Source organism: Triticum urartu, chromosome 4A (genome assembly GCF_056163025.1).
Source record: "Triticum urartu cultivar PI428250 chromosome 4A, HENAU_Tu73, whole genome shotgun sequence".
Lineage (NCBI taxonomy): Eukaryota > Viridiplantae > Streptophyta > Magnoliopsida > Poales > Poaceae > Triticum > Triticum urartu.
The window spans coordinates 362,596,687-362,622,639 of record NC_141876.1 but is presented as its reverse complement, the minus strand read 5'-3'; positions in this window follow the sequence as shown (position 1 = coordinate 362,622,639).

The window sequence follows — 25,953 nt, the reverse complement described above, 5'->3', positions numbered from 1 at the left end:
ATGAATAATAAACATTTATCATGATATAAGGAAATAAATAATAACTTTATTATTGCCTCTAGGGCATATTTCCTTCAGTTTTGCCACAAGAGTCCACTGTACCTACCTCAATGCAGTACTCTTTTTCCGTTCTAAGCAAATTTGTATGTGCCATCTCTAATCTTAAAAATAAACTTCTCTTTTGTGTGGTTGTACCGCTCATGAAATGGTAGGGGGTCGCTGATATTTTTCCATGCTAGATGTGTTATTCTCAAGATGATCGTTCATTCACTTGTCATTGCATGAGAGTACGACAAAGGTATTAGGGATGCCCAGTCCCGAAATGAAAAAATGAATTTACTTTATGTTGTTAAATAATAAATTCCTTGGAAAGGGTTGGTATGAACGGCACCCGTGGATTCGGTTAGCCATGGAATGTGAAAGTTTGGTGGAAAAAGGAATAAACTTTATTTTCTGTTTGGGAATCGCCTATGATATATCTAGCATGGAAAGTATACTTGATCGTTTTCATTGATTGGAAAAGCATGCCACCCAAAATGTTTTTATCTCTATCTTTTTCACTTTGAGCTCTAGCACCTCTACAAATCCCTACTTCCCTCTGCAAAGGGCCTTTCTTTTACTTTATGCAATTTTTATTTTTTACTTGAGTCTCCATCTTCTCTTATAAAGCACCAACTAAGGGGAACTATGATCGTACTTGAGCATTGGGTGTAGCTAATATGCAATTGTGTTTCATGAATGGATCAACGATTGAGGATAATGGGCTAGGGATAACTTGCTTTAGTGTTGATATTTTGAAAGACATGGTTGCTTGTTGATATGCTTGAGTATAGAAATCTTCATGTCAAAACTAGACTATTGCTTTGAATCGTATAAAATTCCAAATGTCCATGCTACAAAGAAAAGAATATGTGATGAACATGTTAGGCAACAATCCACATCAAAAATTATGTTTTATCATTTACCTACTCAAGGAAGAGCAGGAATTAAGCTTGGTGTCGTGGGAAACCACAACCACCTATGGGAAGGGAGGCCTTTCTCCTAGTGGTGTCTTGCTTCTATGGCTTGACCTTGGTCCTATTGATCTGCATGTTGGTCCTTCAAAGCTCCTAGTTCCTTGCACTTTGACTTGGGTTGGTGCCTTAATCTTGTTCCCGTGCCTGTGCATAGTCTGGGCAACAGACCCAGGGTTTGTTGCACCGATAGAAGCCTCCGGGCCTGCCCCGAACACGCTGTCGGGTGTCGTCGGGGTAGGTCCTAATAAGTGCACATGCGGGGGTGCTGAAGAGGCTGGCCTCTTGAGGTCTTCTTTTCTTCATCATTAATCTTGGGTCCAGGCTAGTTTCCGGTTTCCCCGCGCGTCGTACGCAATGCTGTGGAAAAAACCTTGATTGTGGCCTGCGGATTCTCCACGCCCATGATCACGGGGCGGAAACTGCCATCCCACTTGGCTCCTGTTTCTCACGCACCTGCCATGTGTTCTGCATGCATTGGGCGTGGTAGATGGTGGATGCAGAGAGCACATGGATGAGTGCCATGGTCGAAAACCGGGCATCGATGGTTGGAGCAGAGGGTCGGCCTTGATTCTTATAGTCGCAGAAGGCGCAGGGAGGCCGTATTGGAGGAGCGGGGTGGCCATCTTCGTCTCCCTACTCCACTCGCGCGGGAGATGGAGCTCGAACAACAACGCGCTCTGAGGTTGCGTATGAGGGGCTCAGGGGATGGTGGTATGCGGGTTGATGTTGACTTCCCAGCCCCTCACGTGATGTACCTCCGCCGCGGTTGGAAGACTTTTGCCTGCGTTCATGGCTTCTCAGAGGGGCACATTCTCCAGTTCAAATTAATGGAGAATGGCCTGCTCTTCGTCAAGACCTTCGGGCGCTCAGGAGGTCGCTTAGGGTGCTACGCGGAGAGCTCGACCAACAATGAAAGTTCCTCCTCGAGCGAAAGCGGCAAGGAGGACAGTGACGATGATGATGACGGCAGCGGGCGGGAGAGCGACGACTCTGAGTCTGGCTGAGTGCCGCCCGCACCATCTTCATCAGGCGGGAGCACCATCATCTGCATCCGCATCTCCTTCCCGGCAATGTGATTTTCCGGTGAGGCGGATGCAGAGTTCGGGATGGTGCCCCCTTGCTCCTCCAGCAGTCCCCTAGCTGGACCCCGGCATGCTTCCTTTCGGGCTGCAGCTCCGTTAGCCCTGTCGCGTCCTGCTGGCCATGGTGGCGGTAGTTGATGGGTCGCCTCCGCTGTGCTTTCCATCGACGTGTTCCCCGGTGCTCTCCCGCTCCTGCCGGGCTACCTCTCCTAGAGCCCGAGAGGGGCGGACTGGGCTTCTACACAGGCGCTCCTTTTGCCCTTCTCACCTTCGATGGCCGTGCCTAGGAGGAGAGGGACAAGAAAGGGCATTACAGGGCACTTATCGTTTTTCAATCTTAAATCTGTAGGCACTTGCCAAATTTTAAGTCAAATAATGTAATCTCTCGAGTCCATGTTTGTGTTATGTAATGCTTGTACTTGCATCAACATGTTAATGAAAAAGATGAACCTTGCCGGGAACCCGTGCATGTATATGTCCATGCAGAGGTGGGATGCCTCTTTAGTGTAAATAAATGAGTTTTCCCCAGCAGGCTATCCTGCCGGCACCCTTTTACTTGCCGGAGAACTGTGTCAACCGGGCAAAATACCAAAGGGACAAGCCCCCCACCAACTTCCTTTTACCAAAGGTCACTGTGACCATTCTTACTGAAGCAACGTTCAAGTCAAGGATGGGAGCACCTAACTCTCAAGAGAGTGGCGAGGTTTCCTCATGCACAAGTTATAGCTTACAAAACACTAATGGACAAGAGGTAGAACTTATCTATTTGGCTTGCCAGAGATCGTAACTCTAGTTCATCTTCCCCACTTCTTATAGAGGCCAAGTTCACGTCAGGAACCTGTAGCTTCATGCAGATGAGAAGGAATGCAGGATGTGATCCTATCTATATGCAAATGCTCATGAAATGCTTATGCAGTGTTCTTGGAATGCTTATGCATGCATGCAACTTGGTCGGGGGCCCCAGTGCTTCGTTTATTTTCTCTTGCATAGGGCCATCGCCCTGGCTTTGTACAAGGGGTTACATGCAACTAAGGCAAGGCCTATACAAAAGGGTGGCTGCCGGACAGGGCCCGACAACCGCGCCTTACGGGTAGAACTTGCGGAGATGCTCAATATTCCATGAGTTTTGCAATTGAATGCCACCTCCGGTCTCCAGACAGACCGCGCCAGGTCTGGTGACTCGTACTACCCAGTAAGGGCCTTCCCACTTTGATGTCAACTTGTTTGTACCCTTGGCGGACTGAACGCGCCTAAGGACAAGGCCGCCTTCCTCAAAACACTGGGCATGAACCCTGCAGCTATGATAGGGACGCATGGCTTGCTAATAGCATGCAACATGTGTAGCAGCCCGAAGACGGTTCTCCTTCAGTAGCACAACATCGTCACGCCGGTGCTGATCTTGCGCTACTTCGTCAGAGGCAAGCACTCGAGGCGACCCGTAAATGAGTTCCGTGGGGATAACTGCTTCTGCCCCGTAGATCAGGGAGAAAGGAGTCTACCCGGTAGCTCGGTTTGGTGTCATTCTGAGGGACCAGAGAACTACCAGCAGCTCATCAATCCACCACCTGATGTGCTTCTACAGCGTATCAAAGGTTCTTGTCTTGAGACCCCGCAGCACTACAGTGTTTGCCCTCTCAGCTTGTCCACTGCTCCAAGGATGTGCAACAGAGGCAAATGAGATCTTGCATCCGAGGGCATGAATATATTGCATGAAGGCACAACTCATGAACTAGGTGCCATTGTCGGTAACGGTCCTTTCCAGAACTCAAAAATGACACACCAATTCTTTCAAGAATTTGATAGCTGACTGTGCAGTCACCTTTCTCACAGCATTCACTTCCGGCCAGTGTGTAAACTTGTTGATAGCAATGAACAAGAATTCAAAGCCCCCGATTGCTCGGGGGAATGGGTCGAGGATATCAAGCCCCCAGACCGAAAATGTCCATGACAAAGGGATTATGTGAAGAGCTTGGGCAGGCAGGTGTATGTTCTTGGAATGGAACTGGCAGGCTTCACACTTGGTGACTAGCTTGACCGCATCTTGGAGGGCTGTGGGACAATAGAATCCTTGCTGGAATGCTTTCCCAACTAATGCCCATGATCCAATGTGGGAGCCGCACATGCCTTTGTGTATCTCAGCCAGCAATTCCTTTCCTTCTTCCCGGCAGATGCACTTCAATTTCACACCATTGGTCCTTCTTCTGTACATAGTGTCATCGACAAACTGATACATACTGGCCCTCTGGGCTACTCTTTCAGCTTCATCTTTGTCGCCCGGAAGCTCTCCGGTTTGGAGGAAGTGGACTATGTGCCTTTCCCAAGTTGGAGCCTGGGGCTCGGCAATGAGGACTAGCGGCACCTCCTCTACTGCAGGAGCACATGCCTCGTTCGCTGGGTCCATGGGCCCGGCTAGAGGGTGCGGTCCGGCAGGTGGCGAGGAGTTGTTGCCGGAAGGGTCTCTGCTGAGTCTAACTTTCTCCTTTTCTGGGCCATTGTTGCTGGGGATATGGAGGGCTGAGTAAGATGGAGAACATAAGTCCCTGGTTCCACATGGAGCTTCTGTGCAGCACACTATGAGAGATGATCAGCTATACTGTTTTCTGCACAGGGTACATGCTCTGTTTGCAATTTGACAAAGCATTCCTCCAATCTTCTCACTTCCTTGACGTATGCCTCCATCAATGGGCTTTGGTAATCCTTCTTGACTTGTCTCACCACAAGTTGTGAATCTCCTCGAATGATCAACTTCTTAATTCCCAATTCTGTGGCAATCCTGAGCCCGGCAAGGAGCCATTCATACTCTGTTGTATTGTTGGTTACCTCTTCCCATGCAAAGTGCATCTGGACGACGTACTTCAGGTGCTCCCCGGAGGGGGCGACGAGAAGCATGCCAGCTCCCGCACCTTGCAGGGAAAAAGCACCATTGAAATACATAATCCATTCTTGGGGCGATTCCTTGCCGGGGATAACCGTCTCTGGTACTTCCTCATCAAGGGTTGGCATCCATCCTGCAATAAACTCTTCCAATGTCGTGCTCTGGATTGTTGATGTGCTCTCAAACTTCAAACCAAAACTGGATAACTCCAAAGACCACTCCAATATTCTGCCGGTAGCCTCAGGGTTTCGGAGTATCGTTTGCAACGGGAAACAAGTGAGAACCATGATCTCATGGGCTTGGAAGTAGTGGCGCAGTTTCCTTGAGGCCATAATGAGACCAAAGATCAACTCTTGCATGCCATAGTACCTCGATCTAGCCCCCTGTAACAAGGAGCTGATGAAGTACACTGGGCGCTGCACCACTTTCTTCCTTGACGTGTCCTTGGGGTTGTTCTCGCTGCCGTGCTCATTGCTGTCCTAATCCTTCCCTGGCTCTGCTAGTCTTTGCTCATTCTCTGCTTCATCCACTTCCCGTTGCGCTACCAAGGCTGCGCTAACCACTTGGTTGGTTGCCGCTAAGTATAGCAGCAAAGGCTCTTGTGGCTTAGGAGCAACCAAGGTGGGCATAGAGGACAAGTAGGCCTTCAACTCTTGCAAAGCTGCATCTGCTTCCGGAGTCCAATTCATGGGCCCTGCCTTCTAATACGTCTCCAACGTATCTATAATTTATGAAGTATTCATGCCAATATATTATCATTCTTGGATGTTTTACAATCATTTTATAGCAACTTTATATCTTTTTTTGGGACTAACCTATTGACCCAGTGCCCAGTGCCAGTTGTTATTTTTGCTTGTTTTTTACATCACAGGAAATCAATATCAAACGCAGTCCAAACACCGCGAAACTTTAAGGAGATTTTTTTGGACCAAAAGGAACCTAATGGTCCAGAGTTGCACCTGGGAAGTGCCCCGAGGGGGGCACAACCCACCAGGGCGCGCTAGGCCCCCTGGCGCGCCCAGGTGGGTTGTGCCCACCTCGGTGGCCTCCTGCACCCCCCTCTTTGCACTATAAATTCCCAAATATTCCGAAACCCTTCTAGGATAACCTAGATCAGAAGTTCTGCCGCCGCAAGGCTCCGTAGCCACCGAAATCCAATCTAGACCCATTCCGGCACCCTGCCGTAGTCGGGAATCATCTCCGGTGGCCATCTTCATCATCCCGACGACAATCACAATGAGGAGGGAGTAGTCCACCCTCGGGGCTGAGGGTTTGTACCAGTAGCTATGTGTTCATTATCTCTCTCTCTCTCTCTCTCGTGTTCTCGAGATGTCACGATCTTGATGTATCGCAGACTTTGTAAATATAGTCGGATAATATGGTGTTTTCCCCTCTCTATCTTGTTGTGATGAATTGAGTTTTTCACTTTGAGATTTCGTGGTTATCGGATTGAATACTTTTATGAATTTGAGAACACTTGATATATGTCTTGCAATTCAATACTCACGGTGACAATGGGGTATCGTATTGATTCACTTGATATATGTTTTGGCACTCATCTTGCGGATTCCCGCGGTGACATTGGGGTAATTTATGCATAGGGGTTGATGCACGTTCTTGTCCTTGTTTCTCCGATAGAAATCTTGGGCCACTGTTTTAGTTCTTTGTGTGGATTGAGTATGATGAATATGAACATGCTTTGGTGTTATTCTAGTACGAACTCTAGGATAGATCTAACGGAAAAATAGCTTTGCGTTATTTTAGTACGAACTCTTGAATAGATCGAACGGAAAGAATAGGTTTGAGGTGGTTTAGTAGCCTACAAACAATTCCTATCTTTTGTTCTCCGCTAATAGGAACTCGGGAGTGATTCTTCGTTACACTTTGAGGGATAATCATATGATCCAACTATGTTAGCATTGTTGAGAGATTGCACTAGCGAAAGTACGGACCCTAGGCCTTGTTTTTAAGCATTGAAATACCGTTTTTGTGCCTGTTTACCATTTGCTACCTTGCTATTTTTATTTATTCAGATTATAAAAATATATTTATACCATCCATATTACACTTTTATCACCATCTCTTCGCCGAACTAGTGCACCTATACAATTTGCCATTGTATTGGGTGTGTTGGGGACACAAGAGATTTCTTGTATTTGGTTGCAGGGTCGTTTGAGAGAGACCATCTTCATCCTACACCTCTCATGGATTGATAAACCTTAGATCATCCTTTTGAGGGAAAATTGCCACTATCCTACAAAACTCTGCGCTTGGAGGCCCAACACGTGTCTACAGGAATAAAGTTGCGTAGTAGACATCAAGCTCTTTTCTGGCGCCGTTGCCGGGGAGGTGAGTGCTTGAAGGTATATCTTTAGATCTTGCAATTGAATCTTTAGTTCCTTATTTTATCACTAGTTTGGTTTATAAAATAAAACTACATAAAAATGGAACTGAGGTTGCATCATATTATTGACCATCTTTATAATATCTTTCTTGAAAATGATGGTTCGGAAAATTGTGCTCAATTGTTAGAAGAAGAAGTCAATAAAATTTTTGGCACAAAATATTTGAATGATGAGCATGATTTCAATCTTGTTAGTATGAATTCTTTGAATATCCATGATGCTAATGATATGCAAAGCCATAAGCTTGGGGATGCTATATTTGATGAATATGATATATTTAGTCCCCCAAGTTTTGATGAGAAAATTTATTATGATGATTGCATGACTCCTATTTATGATGATTATATTGATGAAAGTGGATTTGGAGAGGGCGTGACTTTATTTAATGATGAATCCACTATTTTGGAGGAGTTTGCAATTGACTATGATAACAAAGTTGCTATCTATGATGATTATGGTGATGACATGTATGCTATAAGGAATAATTATAACCATGAAACTTGTCATCATGATTTTAATTTTCACTCTCATGATAGTTATTTTGTTGAGTTTGCTCCCACTACTATTGATGAGAAGAAATTTTCTTATGTGGAGAGTAATAAGTTTTCTATGCTTTTGAGTCATGAAAAGAATGCTTTATATGATGGTTATATTTTTGAAATTCTTCATGATGCTACTGAAAATTATTATGATGGAGGAACTTAATGCTTGTAGGAATTGCAATAATAACAAATTTCCTCTCTATGTGTTGAAAATCATGAAGTTATGTTTGTTTTGCCTTCCTATGCTAGTTGATTCTTGCTCTCATGAATTGTTTGATCACAAAATCCCTATGCATAGGAAGTGGGTTATACTTAAATGTGCTAGTCATATGCTTCATGATGCCCTCTTCATGTTTCAATTCTTATCTTTTATGCGAGCATCATCGAAATCATCATGCCTAGCTTAAAAGGCATAAAAGAAAAGAGCTTGTTGGGAGACAACCCAACACTTTTACCTACTGTTTTTGTGTTTTCACATGATTGTGCTATTTTAGTAACCATGTTTTATTGCTTTTGTTTCAATAAAGTGCCAAGTAAAGCCTTTAGGACCTTGTTGGGTGGTAGTTGCTTTGATCTTGCTGAAAATCAGAAACTTTTGCGCTCAGGAAAACAATTCTCATTTTTAACAGAAGCGTGATAAAATTCTGAATCTTTTTTAAGAAGATTAATAGACAAGTTATCGAGGTTTTCCTAAATTTTCAGAATTTTTGGAGTAGCAGAAGTATGGTTTGAGTATAGATTACTACAGATTGTTCTGTTTTTGACAGATTCTGTTTTCAATGCACAGTTTGTTTGTTTTCTAGTTTCTATGGCTTATATTGCTCAGTACAAATTGTAGAAATGATATGCTACAGTAGGTATTGTGTGAGAACAATTATGAATCTTGTCTTTGGCAGTACCAAAAGTGGAATGGTTTGCTCTTTATCATACTAACCTCTCTCACAAAGTTCCGTTAAGTTTTGTGTGATTGAAGTTTTCAAGTTTTGGGTGAGATATCGATATGAGGGGAATAAAGAGTGAAAAGAACCTAAGCTTGGGGATTCCCAAGGCACCCCAAGGTAATATTCAAGCCACTAAGCTTGGGGATGCCCCGGAAGGCATCCCCTCTTTTGTCTCCAACATTATTGGTAACCTCACTTGGAGCTATGTTTTCATTCGTCACATGATATGTGTTTTGCTTGGAGCGTCAAATTATTTTGTTAGGATTGGCTTTCTGTTATTTATAATAATGTTTTGCATATTTTATTTCAATAAACGTGGCAATTATAGCCTTTGCCATGCTTATTTTGCAAGTCTACATGTTGCTATTTGAAAACAGAAAGTTTACCACTGTTGCAAAAATTCCCTAGAAAAGTCAGAATGTGATAAAATGTTGAAACTTTTCGCAAAATGAGATTTGATAAATTTTATACAGTGTGGTAAATTTTCATAATTTTTGGAGTTAAATAAGTATTGATACTCTTGCATTCTTTATAGACTGTACTGTTTTGGTAGATTGGTGTTATGTTTCATTGTTTGCATATGTTTGCTTGTTTAATGATTCTATTTGAGGATAGGAGTATTAAATATGCAGAGGCATTTAGTATGCAATGTTGAATAATAATTTTAGTGATTTTCTACTGTAGAGAATGATAAGGTCTTTTGCATTGGTGAATACTAACTTATCTCACGAGTTCTTGTTGAGTTTTGTGTGGATGAAGCTTTTGAGATTTAGGAAAACCGTGATATGAGAGGAATTAAGGAGACACAAAACCTCAAGCTTGGGGATGCCCAAGGCATCCCAAGATAATATTTCAAGAGGTTTCAAGAATCTATGCTTGGGGATGCCCTAGTAGGCATCCCACCTTTCTTCTTCAACAATTATCGGTTAGTATCGGTTGAGCCTAAGTTTTTGCTTCTTCACATGATGTGTGCTATTCTTGGATTGTCATTTTATTTTGTTTTGCTCGTTGTTTTAAAATACTTAGATCTGAAAGTTTTTAAATAAAAAAGAGTCCTCAAATAGTTGCCAGGGAGGCTAAGTAAGCAGCATTCACATCCCTTCATCGAGGCTCTTTTCTATGTCATTTACTCTTGTGCTTCACTTATATCCTATGAGTAAATTGTTGAATAAATTGAATATCATGAAGTTGAAATCATATCACGCTTAGTGATAGCCTCACATTGGGTTTAGAAAGTTAAATCTTTTGAGGCTTGACAATCACAATATTGGTCATACAAGCAATTCCCGAATAATTAGTATAAGGAAGAGAACTTTCACATATAAATACACTATCATGTAAATCTTTTGTGATTGTGAGCCCCCATCAAAATATTATATGCCAGAATTGTTGAAGTTGGACAAGGAAGACAACGTAATGATTTGTGTTTGTTCATATTCACATAGAAGTTATATTGTCATAGATCCTTCAACATGTGGTGCTTGCCCCCATCTTCGCTAGCCAAAAATTCCGCACCAAGTAGAGATACTACTTGTGCATCCAAAAACCCTTAAAGCCAAATCTTATTTTCAAGAGTCCACTATACCTACCTATATGCGTTATTGTTTTGCCATTCTAAGCAAATTTGTATGTGCCATCTCTAATTTTCAAAATAAATTTCTCGTTTGTGTGCTCGTACCGCTCGCGAGGCGGTGAGGGGTGGCCAATATTTTCCATGCTAGATATGTTATTCTCACGATGAGTGTTTATTCACTTGTCATTGCACAAGAGTAAGGCAAAGGTATTAGGGATGCCTAGTCCCGAAATGAAAAATGAATTCACTTTATGTTGTCAAATAATAAATTCCTTGGAAAGTGTTGGTATGGAGGGCACCCGTGGATACGGTTAGCCATGGAAAGTGAAAGTATGGTGGAAAAAGGAATAAACTTTATTTTTCTGTTTGGGAACCGCCTATGATATATCTAGCATGGGAAGTGTTGGGAGCTCTAAGTCATTTTCGTTGGTGGGAAAAGTATGCCTCTCAAAATGTTGTTATCTCTCAATTTTCGCTTTGAGCTCTAGCACCTCTACAAGTCCCTAATTCCCTCTGCGAAGGGCCTATCTTTTACTTTTTAGCATTTACTTTTATGCAAAGAGTCAAAGTTCTTATCTCTATTCCTTTTTATTTTTCTCTTTTGGCAAGCATCATGTGGTGAGGAAAGATGTAGGCACATATATCTAGTTGGATATGGGTAGCATAATTTATTATTATTGACATCACCCTTGAGGTTAATACGTTGGGAGGCAAAACAATAAGCCCCTATCTTTCTATGTGTTCGGTTGAAACGTTTTGCTCATGTGTACACGGTGAGTGTTAGCAATCATAGAAGACTATATGATGGTTGAGTATGTGGAGCTCTTACTTAAACTCTATTGAATAAGTTGAATTGCAATTTCTTGGTGACTAAGAACATAGGTTGTTGGGTTTCAAGAGATTTCATTGTGTGAACCTTAACATGTGAATTGCTTGCTACTATAACATGAGAAGTTTTATAAGAAAGAATTGTTGTTATGATTCTAGGAAGAGTGATTGAAATTATCATTTCTCAAACTTGTGCACTTTGCTAGCATTCACACTTCATAAATTATTTCTTTTGTCATTTACCTACTCGAGGACGAGTAGGAATTAAGCTTGGGGATGCTCATACATCTCCAACGTATCTATAATTTATGAAGTATTCATGCCAATATATTATCATTCTTGGATGTTTTACAATCATTTTATAGCAACTTTATATCATTTTTGGGACTAACCTATTGACCCAGTGCCCAGTGTCAGTTGCTGTTTTTTGCTTGTTTGTTACATCACAGGAAATCAATATCAAACGGAATCCAAACACCGCGAAACTTTACGGAGATTTTTTTGGACCAAAAGGAACCCAATGGGCCAGAGCTACACCAGGGGGGTGCCCTGAGGGTGGCACAACCCACCAGGGCGCTCCTGGCCCCCCTGGCGCGCCCAGGTGGGTTGTGCCCACTTCAGGGGCCTCCCACACCCCCTCTTTGCACTACAAATTCCCAAATATTCCGAAACCCATCGGGGATAACCTAGATCAGAATTTCCGCCACTGCAGGGCTCCGTAGCCACCGAAAACCAATCTAGACTCGTTCCGGCACCTTGCCAGAGGGGGGAATCATCTCCGGTGGCCATCTTTATCATCCCGGTGACAACCACGATGACGAGGGAGTAGTCCACCCTCGGGGCTGAGGGTTTGTACCAGTAGCTATGTGTTTAATCTCTCTCACTCTCTCTCGTGTTCTTGAGATGTCACAATCTTGATGTATCGCGGTCTTTGTTAATATAGTTGGATCACATGGTGTTTTCCCCTCTCTATCTTGTTGTGATGAATTGAGTTTGTCCCTTTGAGATTTCATGGTTATCGGATTGAATACTTTTATGGATTTGAGAACACTTGATATATGTCTTGCAATTGAATACTCGTGGTGACAATGGGTATCGTATTGATTCACTTGATATATGTTTTGGCACTCAACATGCGGATTCCCGCGGTGACATTAGGGTAATCTATGCATAGGGGTTGATGCACGTTCTTGTCCTTGTTTCTCAGGTAGGAATCTTGGGGCACTCTTGTATTTCTTTGTGTGGATTGAGTATTATGAATATGAATATGTTTTGGTGTTATTCTAGTACAGACTCTAGGATAGGTCGAACGGAAAAAATAGCTTTGCGTTATTTTAGTATGAAGTCTTGAATAGATTGAACGGAAAGAATAGGTTTGAGGTGGTTTAGTACCCTACAAACAATTCCTATCTTTTGTTCTCCGCTAATAGGAACTCGGGAGTGATTCTTCGTTACACTTTGAGGGATAATCATATGATCCAACTATGTTAGCATTGTTGAGAGATTGCACTAGCGAAAGTACGGACCCTAGGCCTTGTTTTTAAGCATTGAAATACCGTTTTTGTGCCCGTTTACTATTTGCTACTTTGCTGTTTTTATCTATTCAGATTATAAAAATATATTTCTACCATCCATATTACACTTTTATCACCATCTCTTCGCCGAACTAGTGCGCCTATACAATTTGCCATTGTATTGGGTGTGTTGGGGACACAAGAGATTTCTTGTATTTGGTTGCAGGGTCGTTTGAGAGAGACCATCTTCATCCTACACCTCTCATGGATTGATAAACCTTAGGTCATCCACTTGAGGGAAAATTGCTATTGTCCTACAAAACTCCGCGCTTGGAGGCCCAACACGTGTCTACAAGAATAAAGTTGTGTAGTAGGCTTGGTAGACAGGGCGCACTCGGTAGACTTGGAAATGAATCTACTTAGCGTGGCAACACACCCTGTCAGACGGCTCACATCCTTGACTGTCCTTGTGCTTGAATCTGCTCGATAGCTTTAATCTTGTTGGGGTTGGCTTTGATCCCTTGATGGGACACAAAGAACCCAAGCAGTGTGCCGGGCGGAACGCCAAACGCACACTTCTCTGGGTTGAGCTTCAAGTTGATCTTGCACATATTAGAAAATGTCTCCTCTAAATCCTGAATAAGGGTGGCTCTGTCCATGGTGTTGACCACAATATCATCCATATAAGCTTCAATGTTTCTGTGTAGCTGTGGCTCGAAACCAATCTGGATTGCCCTTGCAAAAGTGGACCCGGTACTCTTAATCCGAACGACATGCGGACAAAACAGTACGTACCACATGGAGTGATGAACGACATCTTCTCCTCATCTTCCTTGGACATGAAGATCTAATGATACCCATAATATGCATCCTAAAAGGAGAGCAGATCACAGCCTGAAGTGGAATCCACAATCTGATCGATGTGCGGCAAGGGAAACGGGTCCTTCGGCAGGCTTTGTTGAGATCTGTGAAATCTATGCAAATCCTCCACTTCCCATTAGCCTTCCGGACTACCACTGGATTTGCCAGCCATGTGGGATGTAGCACTCCTCTGACCAAACCAGCTGCTTCAAGTTTCTTGATCTCTTCCGTAATGAACTACTGCCTTTCCAAGGCCTGCTTATGAACTTTCTGCTTGACAGGTCAGGTGTGTGGGCAGACAGCAAGGTGGTGCTCGATTACCTCCTTTGGAACACTGAGGATATCAGATGGTTGCTAGGAAAACACATCGATATTCGCCCGCAGGAAGGCAACGAGCGTGCTTTCCTATTTGTCATCGAGGGTGGCGCTGATAGTGAAAGTACCATCAACGCCAGCCAGCCCTGCCGAGACCTTCTTCACTTGGGGTGTAGTGACCTTGGATGTCTTACTGTTGGAACTCTCTGGCAAGTCATCAACAGGCGCAGCACACTCCGAAGAGGTACGCTTCATGAATTCCTTGCTAGCGTACTTACTACCCTTCTTCTTTCCTCTGTCCTCCTTAGCGGGAACTAATGCTGCCACTGCCACTGCCTCTGCCACGACTGCGTCCTAGTACATCTTGTCCACACAAATGATTGCATCCTTATCATCTGATGGGATGGTAATGACCCCCAAAGGCCCAGGCATCTTCAAAGTGTTGTAGGCATAGTGGGATGCTGCCATGAATTTAGCCAGGGCTGGACGACCAAGGATCCCATTGTATGGCAGGGGGAGGTCAACCACATCAAACACAATCTTCTCGGTCCGGTAATTCAGCTCTCCCCCAAATGTTACCGGCAATGCGATCTTTCCCTTAGGATGGCTCTTGTGGGGATTAACTCCTTGAAACGTGTCGGTAACCCCTAACTCTTCCTCTGCTATATGAAGCTTGTCGATGACTGTCGGGGAGATCAGATTCAACCCGATCCTGCCGTCCACCAACATATATGTGACTTCGGCATTCTGGGAACTGGGTTACCCAGACTTGCCTGCCTGCAGCCCAGGGTGTGGCTCCACCAGCGGTCTGGTACGACCCTCTTCATCAAAAAACACTCAAGACCCTCGCGAGGGGCCAAGCCTCGCGAGGCAGACGACACCAAGACCTCCTCAGGGGCAGCCTCACCAGGCTGGCTTGCGAGGAGCGGAGAGATCAAGGCGAGGGGCACCTCGTGAGGTTTCCGTGACGTGAGCCATGACGACCAAGGCTAGGCGGGCGCCAGGCGGACGCCAGCGCGCGTAGAGTACCGGTTGTCTCTTTGGTGCTAAAGGGGCAGGCGCAGGCGAGGAGTCCCGAGGCATCAGGCAAAGGTTTCCAGATCGGTGCAATGAGACCGAGACCAGCAGGATGGCAGGACGGAGGTCATCACGGAGCCCACGACGGCGTCACCACCAGAGCCTTTGGCAGGCGAAGACCACCTTTTGTCAGGGTAGCATGTACTAGTTGTCCCCCTTCAAATTGGCCGTTGTGGGATCTCTTCCCGCCTAATATTTGGGAAGAGGACCCGGGCCTCTATAAATAGGACTAGCCACCACCGTAGGAGGCATCTCATCGGATTTGGAGAGAAACCAGACCATCCGCACACACACAAGCTCATCGAGCCCAAGAACACCTCTCCTTAGGAGTCTGTTCTTCCTTTGTACTTGTTCATCCCCAGCCTACAAGGTAATCCACCACACCACACTGGAGTAGGGTATTACACCGCAATGGTGGTGCGAACCAGTATAAACTCTTGTGTCTATTGTTCCTCGGGTTCGGCGAGCTAGGCTTTAAGATCATGGTGAGAGTGTGAGCTAGGGGAGAGAGATCTTCGTGCGCACCCCAGAGTTCGAACCTCAAGGGTTTTGCCGGAACCCGTAATCTGACATTAGGCATGCTAGGTAGGGGAGCTACGCCGAAGCTTTTCTTCCGTCGATCCATGTTCCACTGCTCCATTGCATCCATGCCCGACGCTCGCCGAGCCCATGCTGAGCGCCACGCCGCCCTCGCCGCCCGTGTCGCTTAGATAGCGCCCGTTGGCGGTCCTCCCCGCTGTTCTCCATCACCCGCTTCCAACGCCGCCACTGGCCCGGCAGTGAACGGGCAGCAAGCGTCATTGCTGCACCCCTGTGTGCGGCGGGATGGACGCACCGCCACCCCGTCGCTGACTCCGGCTGGCTCGTCGTTCCACGCTCATCGTGCGCCCACGGACGCGCAGGCCGTGCTGCTCATGGCACGTGAGCACCTGCGTTACCGCCCGGTCGACGACCTCTATGAAGACTGGCTGGACCGCATCGCCGAGCTCGTCAGCACCGCTGGGGGCACTCCTGCACCATCCGTCTCGCTACCTTGCCCACCTCTAACCGCGGACAACGTAGCTCACGGAGCGCCTCCACCTCCTCCGCATCAAGACGGCGCCCTCGCGCCGAGATGCGCGGCTCATGGAGCGCCCCCACCTCCTTCGCATCAAGACAGTGTCCTCGCCCCAAGATGTGTGGTCCCGCAGCGTGATCCGCCACGCCGTGTGCCCACGCACGAATAAGGAAGCTGCCAGGAGGTCCCTCGACCGCAAGAAAATGCTCATGCACTCCCCGCACCACCACGTCAAGACCGCGCGCTGCCTACGGTGGCGGTGCGTGAGTACCAAGACCAGGCTCCACCACCACGACGGGCTCTGGTGACCACAACAGGCTGCTGAGCCTTTACTCCCGAGCTGCGCACCGTTGTCTGGCCAGGCAAGTTCAAGCCGGACCTGCCTCCGTGCTACGACGACACCCCCGACCCTGCGGAGTTCTTGCAGCTCTATGCGCTGAGCATTGAGGCAGCCAACGGAGACGAGAAGGTCATGACAAATTGGTTTCCCATGGCCCTCAAGGATGGCACGCGCTCGTGGCTCATAAACCTACTCGCGGGATCGATCTCCTCCTGGGCAATATGCGCAAGCGTTTCGTCGCCAACTTCTAGGGCACTCGCGACCACCCACCAGCCGCAAGTGACCTGCAGTGCATAAAGCAGCAACCAGGGGAAACCCTGCAAAAGTACATCCAGCGCTTCAATAGTGTCCGCCCCAAGATCCCCAAGGTGACAGACGAGGCCATCATCTCCGCGTTCTCCGATGGCATCCGCGACGTCAAGATGAAGGAGGAGCTCGCCATCCACGAGGAGCTATGCTCGGCCCTAGAGATGTTCAACATGGCGACCAAGTGCGCAAGAGCTGAGGAGGGGCGCCTCTCCCTCCTCGAGCTCCCTGCTGCCGACCCAGAAGAGAAGAAAGCCAAGGCTAAGGACGTGAAGCGCAAGGGAGTAGCCGTGCTCGCGGCGGAGCCGAACACGAAGCGCGACTGGGACCACCCCGAGTCGTCTAAGAGCAGCCGTCCGTTCTACGCCTTCCACAAGTACACAACGACAACACCAACGACTGCCAAGAGCTCAGGGCCATTCGAGATGGACGCTTCGGTCGGCACCCTGAGAGCAACAAACGGGGCTACGGCCGAGGAGGAGGACGATGTGGGGGATGCGGCGACGACCGCGGCCCCTGTCTGGAGTGGCGCGACCGGCCTCTCGGGGACCACTGGCAGGACCAGCATCGTGAGGGCGCCTGGAGGGACCAGGCTCGTGAGAACCATCCTCAGGGCATTGTTGGCCTCCCTCCACTGCTGCCACCACCAAGGAGGAACAACGACCACCATCAGGACGAGGGGGCTAGGGGCTTCCAGGAGCCGCATGCTATCGCCTGCATCCTGGGCGGTGCTCAGGCCCCAGCTTCCCAACGCATCTTCAAGCAGTTTGCTCGTGAGGTGAACGTGGCCCTTCCCAGGCTCGAGGCCACGCGCCCACTCAGGTGGTTCAAGTGCGCCATCACCTTCAGCTCGGCAGACCAGCTCAAGTGTGCGGCGACTGCCGGCGTCCTTCCGATGCTTTGTTCACCCCGTCATCAGCAACGTCCAAGTCACCAAGACCCTCATCGACGATGGCGCAGGGCTCAATGTACTATCCATCGAGACGTTCAACAGCCTTCAAGTGCCATACGATCAGCTTCAGCCTACCAAGCCTTTCGCAGGAGTGACCGATGGCTCCACCACCCCAATAGGGCAGGTCCGCCTCCCTGTCACCTTCGACAAGCGTAACAACTACCGCACAGAGCTCATCGACTTTGACTTCGCCCATGTCTGTCTGTCGTACAATGCCATCCTTGGGTATCCAGTATTGGCCAAGTTTATGGTAGTGACCCACCACAGTCACAACATCCTCAAGATGCCAGGAAGCAACGGAGTCATCACAGCACGCCTTCCAAGCCGCTGCAATCGAAGAACACGACAATGAAGGCACCCCGTACTCTACTGAGGCCATCCCCAACAAGAAGAAGCAGCTACTCCTCCCAGGGCCTCAGGAGAGCGGCGTCTCCAGCGGCACCACCTCAGGATCCGTGCCTGCAGCTGGGGCGCCTCCCTCCCTCGCATAAGAAGGCGCGCCCAACACCCTCCTTGGGCAAGGCTCAGGGGCTCTCTTCTGGAGGGCCTCATACCTAGCCAACATCACGAGGAGGCGCTCGGGCACCATGTGGAGGCGTGCTTCGCTGCACGTTTCCCTCAAGAGGGCACTGGGCGTGGAGCACCCGGTGCTCAGGAGTTCATCATCAAGGCGACCCAGGAGCTTCAAGAGGCAAGGGCCATACGTGGCGACCGCCACCCACCACCCAAGACAGCTCCCCATCCTGGCGAGGACGGCGGGCTGCGCGTCTGCGTCGACATTCTAGGGCTCAACAGAGCCGCATCTCAAGAGTGCTTTGATACGTCTCCAACATATCTATAATTTTTGATTGGTCCATGCTATTATATTATCTGTTTTGGATGTTTAATGGGCTTTAATATACCTTTTTATATTATTTTTGGGACTAACCGATTAACCGAAAGCCCAGTGCAAATTGCTGTTTTTTTGCCTATTTCAGTGTTTCGTAGAAAAGGAATATCAAACGGAATCCAAACGGAATCAAACCCTCGTGAGAATATTTTTTGGAATAAACGTGATCCAGGAGACTTGGAGTGGACGTCAAGGAAGCAGCGGGGAGCCACGAGGCAGGAGGGCGCGCCCTAGGGGGGTGAGCGCGCCCCGACCCTCATGGGCCCCTCATAGCTCCACCGACCTATTTCTTTCGCCTATATATACTCTTATACCCCTAAACCTTCAGGGAGAGCAACGAAACACCTTTTCCACTGCCGCAACCTTCTGCACCCGTGAGATCCCATCTTAGGGCCTTTTCTGGTGCTCCACCGGAGGGGGATTCGATCACGGAGGGCTTCTACATCAACACCATAGCCTCTCCGATGATGTGTGAGTAGTTTACCATAGACCTTCGGGTCCATAGTTATTATCTAGATAGCTTCTTCTCACTCTTTGGATCTCAATACAAAGTTCTCCTAGATCTTCTTGGAGATCTATTCGATGTAACTCTTTTTGCGGTGTGTTTGCCGAGATCCGATGAATTGTGAGTTTATGACTTGATTATCTATGAATATTATTTGATTCTTCTCTGGATTCTTATATGCATGATTTGATATCTTTGCAAGTCTCGTCGAATTATCAGTTTAGTTTGGCCTACTAGATTGATCTTTCTTGCAATGGGAGAAGTTCTTTGCTTTGGGTTCAATCTTTCGGTGTTCTTTCCCAGTGACAGCAGGGGCAGCAAGGCACGCATTGTATTGTTGCCATCGAGGATAAAAAGATGGGATTTATATCATATTGCTTGAGTTTATCCATCTACATCATGTCATCTTGCCTAAAGCGTTACCCGTTCTTATGAACTTAATACTCTAGATGCATGCTGGATAGCGGTCGATGTGTGCAGTAATAGTAGTAGATGTAGAATCGTTTCGGTCTACTTATCACGGATGTGATGCCTATATTCATGATCATTGCCTTAGATATCATCATAACTATGCACTTTTCTATCAATGGCTCGACAGTAATTTGTTCACCCACCGTAATATATGCTATGTTGAGAGAAGCCACTAGTGAAACCTATGGCCCACGGGTCTACTTTACATCATATACGTTTCCGATCTACAATTTTAGTTTACTATTTATTTTGCAATCTTTATTTTCCAATCTATACAACAAAAATACCAAAAATATTTATCTTATTATCTTCATTAGATCTCACTTTCATAAGTGACTGTGAAGGGATTGACAACCCCTTTATCATGTTGGTTGCGAGGTTCTTGTTTGTTTGTGCAGGTACTAGGCGACTTGCGTGCAGTCTCCTACTGGAATGATACCTTGGTTCTCAAAAACTGAGGGAAATACTTACGCTACTTTGCTGCATCACCCTTTCCACTTCAAGGGAAAACCAACGCATGCTCAAGAGGTAGCAAGAAGGATTTCTGGCGCTGTTGCCGGGGAGATCTACGCACAAGTCAAGACATACCAAGTACCCATCAGAAACTCTTATCCCTCACATTACATTATTTGCCATTTGCCTCTTGTTTTCCTCTCCCCCACTTCACCCTTGCCGTATTATTCACCCTCTTTTCCACCCGCCTCTTTTCCGTTCGCCTCTTTTTGCTTGCCTCTTGTTTGCTTGTGTGTTGGATTGATTGTTTGTCATGATGGCTCAAGACAATACTAAATTGTGTGACTTTTCCAATACCAACAATAATGATTTTATTAGCACTTTGATTGCTCCTCTTACCGATGCTGAATCTTGTGAAATTAATACAGCTTTGCTGAATCTTGTCATCAAAGAACAATTTGCTGGCCTTCCTAGTGAAGATGCCGCTACCCATCTAAACATCTTTGTTGATTTATGTGATATGCAAAAGAAGAAAGATGTGGATAATGATATTGTTAAATTGAAGCTATTTCCATTTTCGCTTAGAGATCGTGCTAAAACTTGGTTCTCCTCTTTACCTAAAAACAGTATTGATTCATGGAATAAGTGCAAAGATGCTTTTATCTCTAAGTATTTTCCTCCTACTAAGATCATCTCTCTTAGAAATGATATTATGAATTTTAAGCAACTTGATCATGAGCATGTTGCACAAGATTGGGAGAGGATGAAATTAATGATTAGTAATTGTCCTACACATGGTTTGAATTTATGGATGATTATACAAAAAATTTATGTTGGGTTGAATTTTGCTTCTAGAAATCTTTTAGATTCGGTCGTGGGAGGCACTTTTATGTAAATCACTTTAGTAGAAGCTACTAAACTCCTAGATAATATTATGGTTAATTATTCTCAATGACACACTGAAAGATCTACTAGTAAAAAGGTTCATGTGATAGAAGAGATTAATGTCTTGAGTGGAAAGATGGATGAACTTATGAAATTTTTTGCTAATAAGAGTGTTTCTTTTGATCCTAATGATATGCCTTTGTCTACTTTGATTGAGAATAATAATGAATCTATGGACGTGAATTTTGTTGGTAGGAACAATTTTGGTAACAACGTGTATAGAGGAAACTTTAATTCTAGGCCGTTCCCTAGTAATTCCTCTAATAATTATGGTAATTCCTACAACAACTCTTATAGAAATTTTAATAAGATGCCCTCTGATTTTGAGACTAGTGTTAAAGAATTTATGAATTCGCAAAAGAATTTCAATGCTTTGCTTGAATAAAAATTGCTTAAGATTGATGAATTGGCTAGGAACGTGGATATAATTTCTCTTGATGTTGATTCTTTGAAACTTAGATCTACTCCACCTAAGCATGATATCAATGAGTGTCTCAAAGCCATGAGAATTTCCATTGATGAGTGCAAAGAAAGAACCGCTAGGATGCGTGCTAAGAAAGATTGCTTTGTGAAAGCGTGTTCTTCTACTTTTCATGATAATAATGATGAAGATCTAAAAGTGATTGGTGTGTCTCCTATTAAATCTTTGTTTTCTAATATGAATCTCGCTAAAGATGGGACTGGAGATGAGTCAACTTTAGTTAGAAGGCATCCCAATGATTTGGAGTTTTTAGATCTTGATGCAAAAAATGGTAAAAGTGGGATTGAAGAGGTCAAAACTTTACATAGCAATGAACCCACTATTTTGGATTTCAAGGAATTTAATTATGATAATTGCTCTTTGATAGATTGTATTTCCTTGTTCCAGTCTGTGCTAAATTCTCCTCATGCTTATGATCAAAACAAATCTTTCACTAAACATATCGTTGATGCTTTAATGCAATCTTATGAAGAAAAACTTGAATTAGAAGTTTCTAACGCTAGAAAACTTTATGATGAGTGGGAAACTAATATTAAAATTAAAATTAAATATCATGAATGCTATGCTTTATGTGATTTGGGTCCTAGTGTTTCCACAATTCCCAAAATTTTGTGTGATGTGCTAGGTTTCCGCGAATTTGATGATTGTTCTTTAAATTTGCATCTTGCGGATTCCACAATTAAGAAACCTATGGGAAGGATTAATGATGTTCTTATTGTTGCAAATAGGAATTATGTGCCCGTAGATTACGTTGTTCTTGATATATATTGCAATCCTATTTGTCCTATTATTCTTGGTAGACCTTTCCTTAGAACGATTGGTGCAATTATTGATATGAAAGAAGGAAATATTAGATTCCAATTTCCATTAAGGAAAGGCATGAAACACTTTCCATGGAAGAAAATTAAATTACCTTATGAATCTATTATGAGAGCCATTTATGGACTGCATACCAAAGATGATAATACCTAGATCTATTCTTATTTTTATGCCTAGCTAGGGGCGTTAAACGATAACGCTTGTTGGGAGGCAACCCAATTTTATTTTTGTTACTTGATTTTTGTTCCTGTTTAGTAATAAAGAAATCATCTATCCTCTGTTATTATTGTGTTTTTTATTTTTTAATTAGTGTTTGTGCCAAGTAAAGCCTTTAGGATCTTCTTGGATGATTGTTGTTTGATCTTGCTAAAAAAAAAGAAAGTATGCGCACACGAGAATAATTTTCACTTTTAACCAGAGATCGATAAAATACTTATTCCAAATGCAGTAGATCAATATACAAATTATTTAGGTGTTCCTAATTTGGTAGGATTTTTTGAGTTACAGAAGTATTCGAAACCTACAGATTCCTACAGACTGTTCTGTTTCTGACAGATTCTGTTTTTCGTGTGTTGTTTGCTTATTTTGATGAATCTATGGCTAGTATCGGGAGGTATGAACCATAGAGAAGTTGGAATACAGTAGGTTTAACACAAAGATAAATAAAGACTAAGTTCATTACAGTACCTTAAGTGGTGATTTGTTTTCTTATACTAACGGAGCTCATGAGATTTTCTGTTGAGTTTTGTGTTGTGAAGTTTTCAAGTTTTTGGGTAAAGATTTGATGGATTTTGGAACTAGGAGTGGAAACAGCCAAAGCATGGGGATGCCCAAGGCACCCCAAGGTAAAATCCAAGGACAACCAAAAGCCTAAGCTTGGGGATGCCTTGTAAGGCATCCCCTCTTTCGTCTTCGTCTATCGGTAACTTCACTTGAGGCTATATGTTTGTTCACCACATGATATGTGTTTTGCTTCAAGCGTCTTGTATGATTTGAGTCTTTGCTTTTTTAGTTTACCAAAATCATCCTTGCTGTACACACCTTTTGGGAGAGACACACATGAATTGGAATTTATTAGAATACTCTATGTGCTTCACTTATATCTTTTGAGCTAGATAATTTTGCTCTAGTGCTTCACATATATTTTCTTTTTATAGCATAGTGGTGGTTTATTTTTGTAGAAATTATTGATCTCTCATGCTTCACTTATATTATTTTGAGAGTCTTTTATAACATCATGGTAATTTTCTTTGGTTATGAAATTAGTCCTAATATGATAGGCATTGAAGATGGGTATGAAAAAAAACATTCATAAAAAGTGCATTGAATACTATGAGAAGTTTGATTCTTTATGATTGTTTTGAGATATGAAGATGGTGATATTAGAGTAATGATAGTTGAGTAGTTCTGAATTTGAGAGATACTTGTTTGTAAGTTTGTGATTCCCGTAGCATGCACATATGGTGAACCATTATGTGATGAAGTCGGAGCATGCTTTATTTTTTGATTTTCTTCCTTATGAGTGGTGGTTGGGGATGAGCGGTCTTTTCCTACCAATCTATCCCCCTAGGAGCATGCGTGTAATACTTCGTTTCGATAACTAATAGATTTTTGCAATAAGTATGTGAGTTCTTTATGACTAATGTTGAGTCCATGGATTATACGCACTCTCACCCTTCCACCATTGCTAGCCTCTCTAGTACCGCACAACTTTCGCCGGTACCATAAACGCACCATTTACCTTCCTCAAAACAGCCACCATACCTACCTATTATGGCATTTCCGTAGCTATTCCGAGATATATTGCCATGCAACTTTCCACCGTTTCGTTTATATTGACATGCTCCATCATTGTCATATTGCTTTGCATGATCATGTAGTTGACATCGTATTTGTGGAAAAGCCACCATTCATAATTTTCCATACATGCCACTCTTGATTCATTACACATCCCGGTACACCGCCGGAGGAATTCACGTAGAGTCATATTTTGTTCTAAGTATCGAGTTGTAATTCTTGAGTTGTAAGTAAATAAAAGTGTGACGATCATCATTATTAGAGCATTGTCCTAGTGAGGTAAGGATGATGGAGACTATGATTCCCCCACAAGTCGGGATGAGACTCCAGACGAAAAATAAAAAAAAGAAAAGAAAAAGAGGCCATAAAAAAGAGAAAAGGCCCAAATAAAAAATGAGAGAAAAAGAGAGAAGGGGCAATGCTACTATCCTTTTTCCACACTTGTGCTTCAAAGTAGCACCATGATCTTCATGATAGAGAGTCCCCTATGTTGTCACTTTCATATACTAGTGGGAATTTTTCATTATAGAACTTGGCTTGTATATTCCAATGATGGGCTTCCTCAAAATGCCCTAGGTCTTCGTGAGCAAGCAAGTTGGATGCACACTCACTTTGTTTCTTTTGTTGAGTTTTCATACATTTATAGCTCTAGTGCATCCGTTGCATGGCAATCCCTAATCACTCACATTAATATCTATTGATGGGCATCTCCATAGCCCATTGATATGCCTAGTTGATGTGAGACTATCTTTTCCATTTTGTAATCTCCACAACCACCATTCTATTCCACCTATAGTGCTATATCCATGGCTCACGCTCATGTATTGCGTGAAGATTGAAAAAGTTTGAGAACATCAAAAGTACGAAACAATTGCTTGGCTTGTCATCGGGGTTGTGCATGATTTAAATATTTTGTGTGATGAACATAGAGCATAGCCAGACTATATGGTTTTGTAGGGATAGCTTTATTTGGCCATGTTATCTTGAGAAGACACAATTGCTTAGTTAGTATGCTTGAAGTATTATTATTTTATGTCAATATTAAACTTTTATCTTGAATCTTTCGGATCTGAATATTCATGCCACAATAAACAGAATTACATTGAAAATTATGTTAGGGAGCATTCCACATCAAAAATTCTGTTTTGATCATTTACCCACTCGAGGACGAGCATGAAATAAGCTTGGGGATGCTTGATACTCTCCAACGTATCTATAATTTTTGATTGATCCATGCTATTATATTATCTGTTTTGAATGTTAAATGGGCTTCAATATACCTTTTTATATTATTTTTGGGACTAACCTATTAATCGAAAGCCCAGTGCAAATTGCTTTTTTTTGCCTATTTCAGTGTTTCACAGAAAATGAATATCAAACGGAATCCAAACGGAATGAAACCTTCGCGAGGATCTTTTTTGGAACAAACGTGATCTAGGAGACTTGCAGTGGACGCCAAGGAAGCAGCGAGGGAGCCACGAGGAAGGAGGGCGTGCCCCCACCCTCGTGGGCCCCTCGTAGCTCCACCGACCTATTTCTTTCGCCTATATATACTCTTATACCCCAAAACCTTTGGGGAGAGCAACAAAACACCTTTTCCACCGCCGCAACCTTCTGTACCCATGAGATCCCATCTTGGGGCCTTTTTCGACGCTCGGTCAGAGGGGGATTCGATCACGGAGGGCTTCTACATCAACACCATAGCCTCTCCGATGATGTGTGAGTAGTTTACCACAGACCTTCGGGTCCATAGTTATTAGCTAGATGGCTGCTTCTCTCTCTTTGGATGTCAATACAAAGTTCTCCTCGATTTTCTTGGAGATCTATTCGATGTAACTCTTTCTGCGGCGTGTTTGCCAAGATCCGATGAATTGTGGGTTTATGACTTGATTATCCAGGAATATTATTT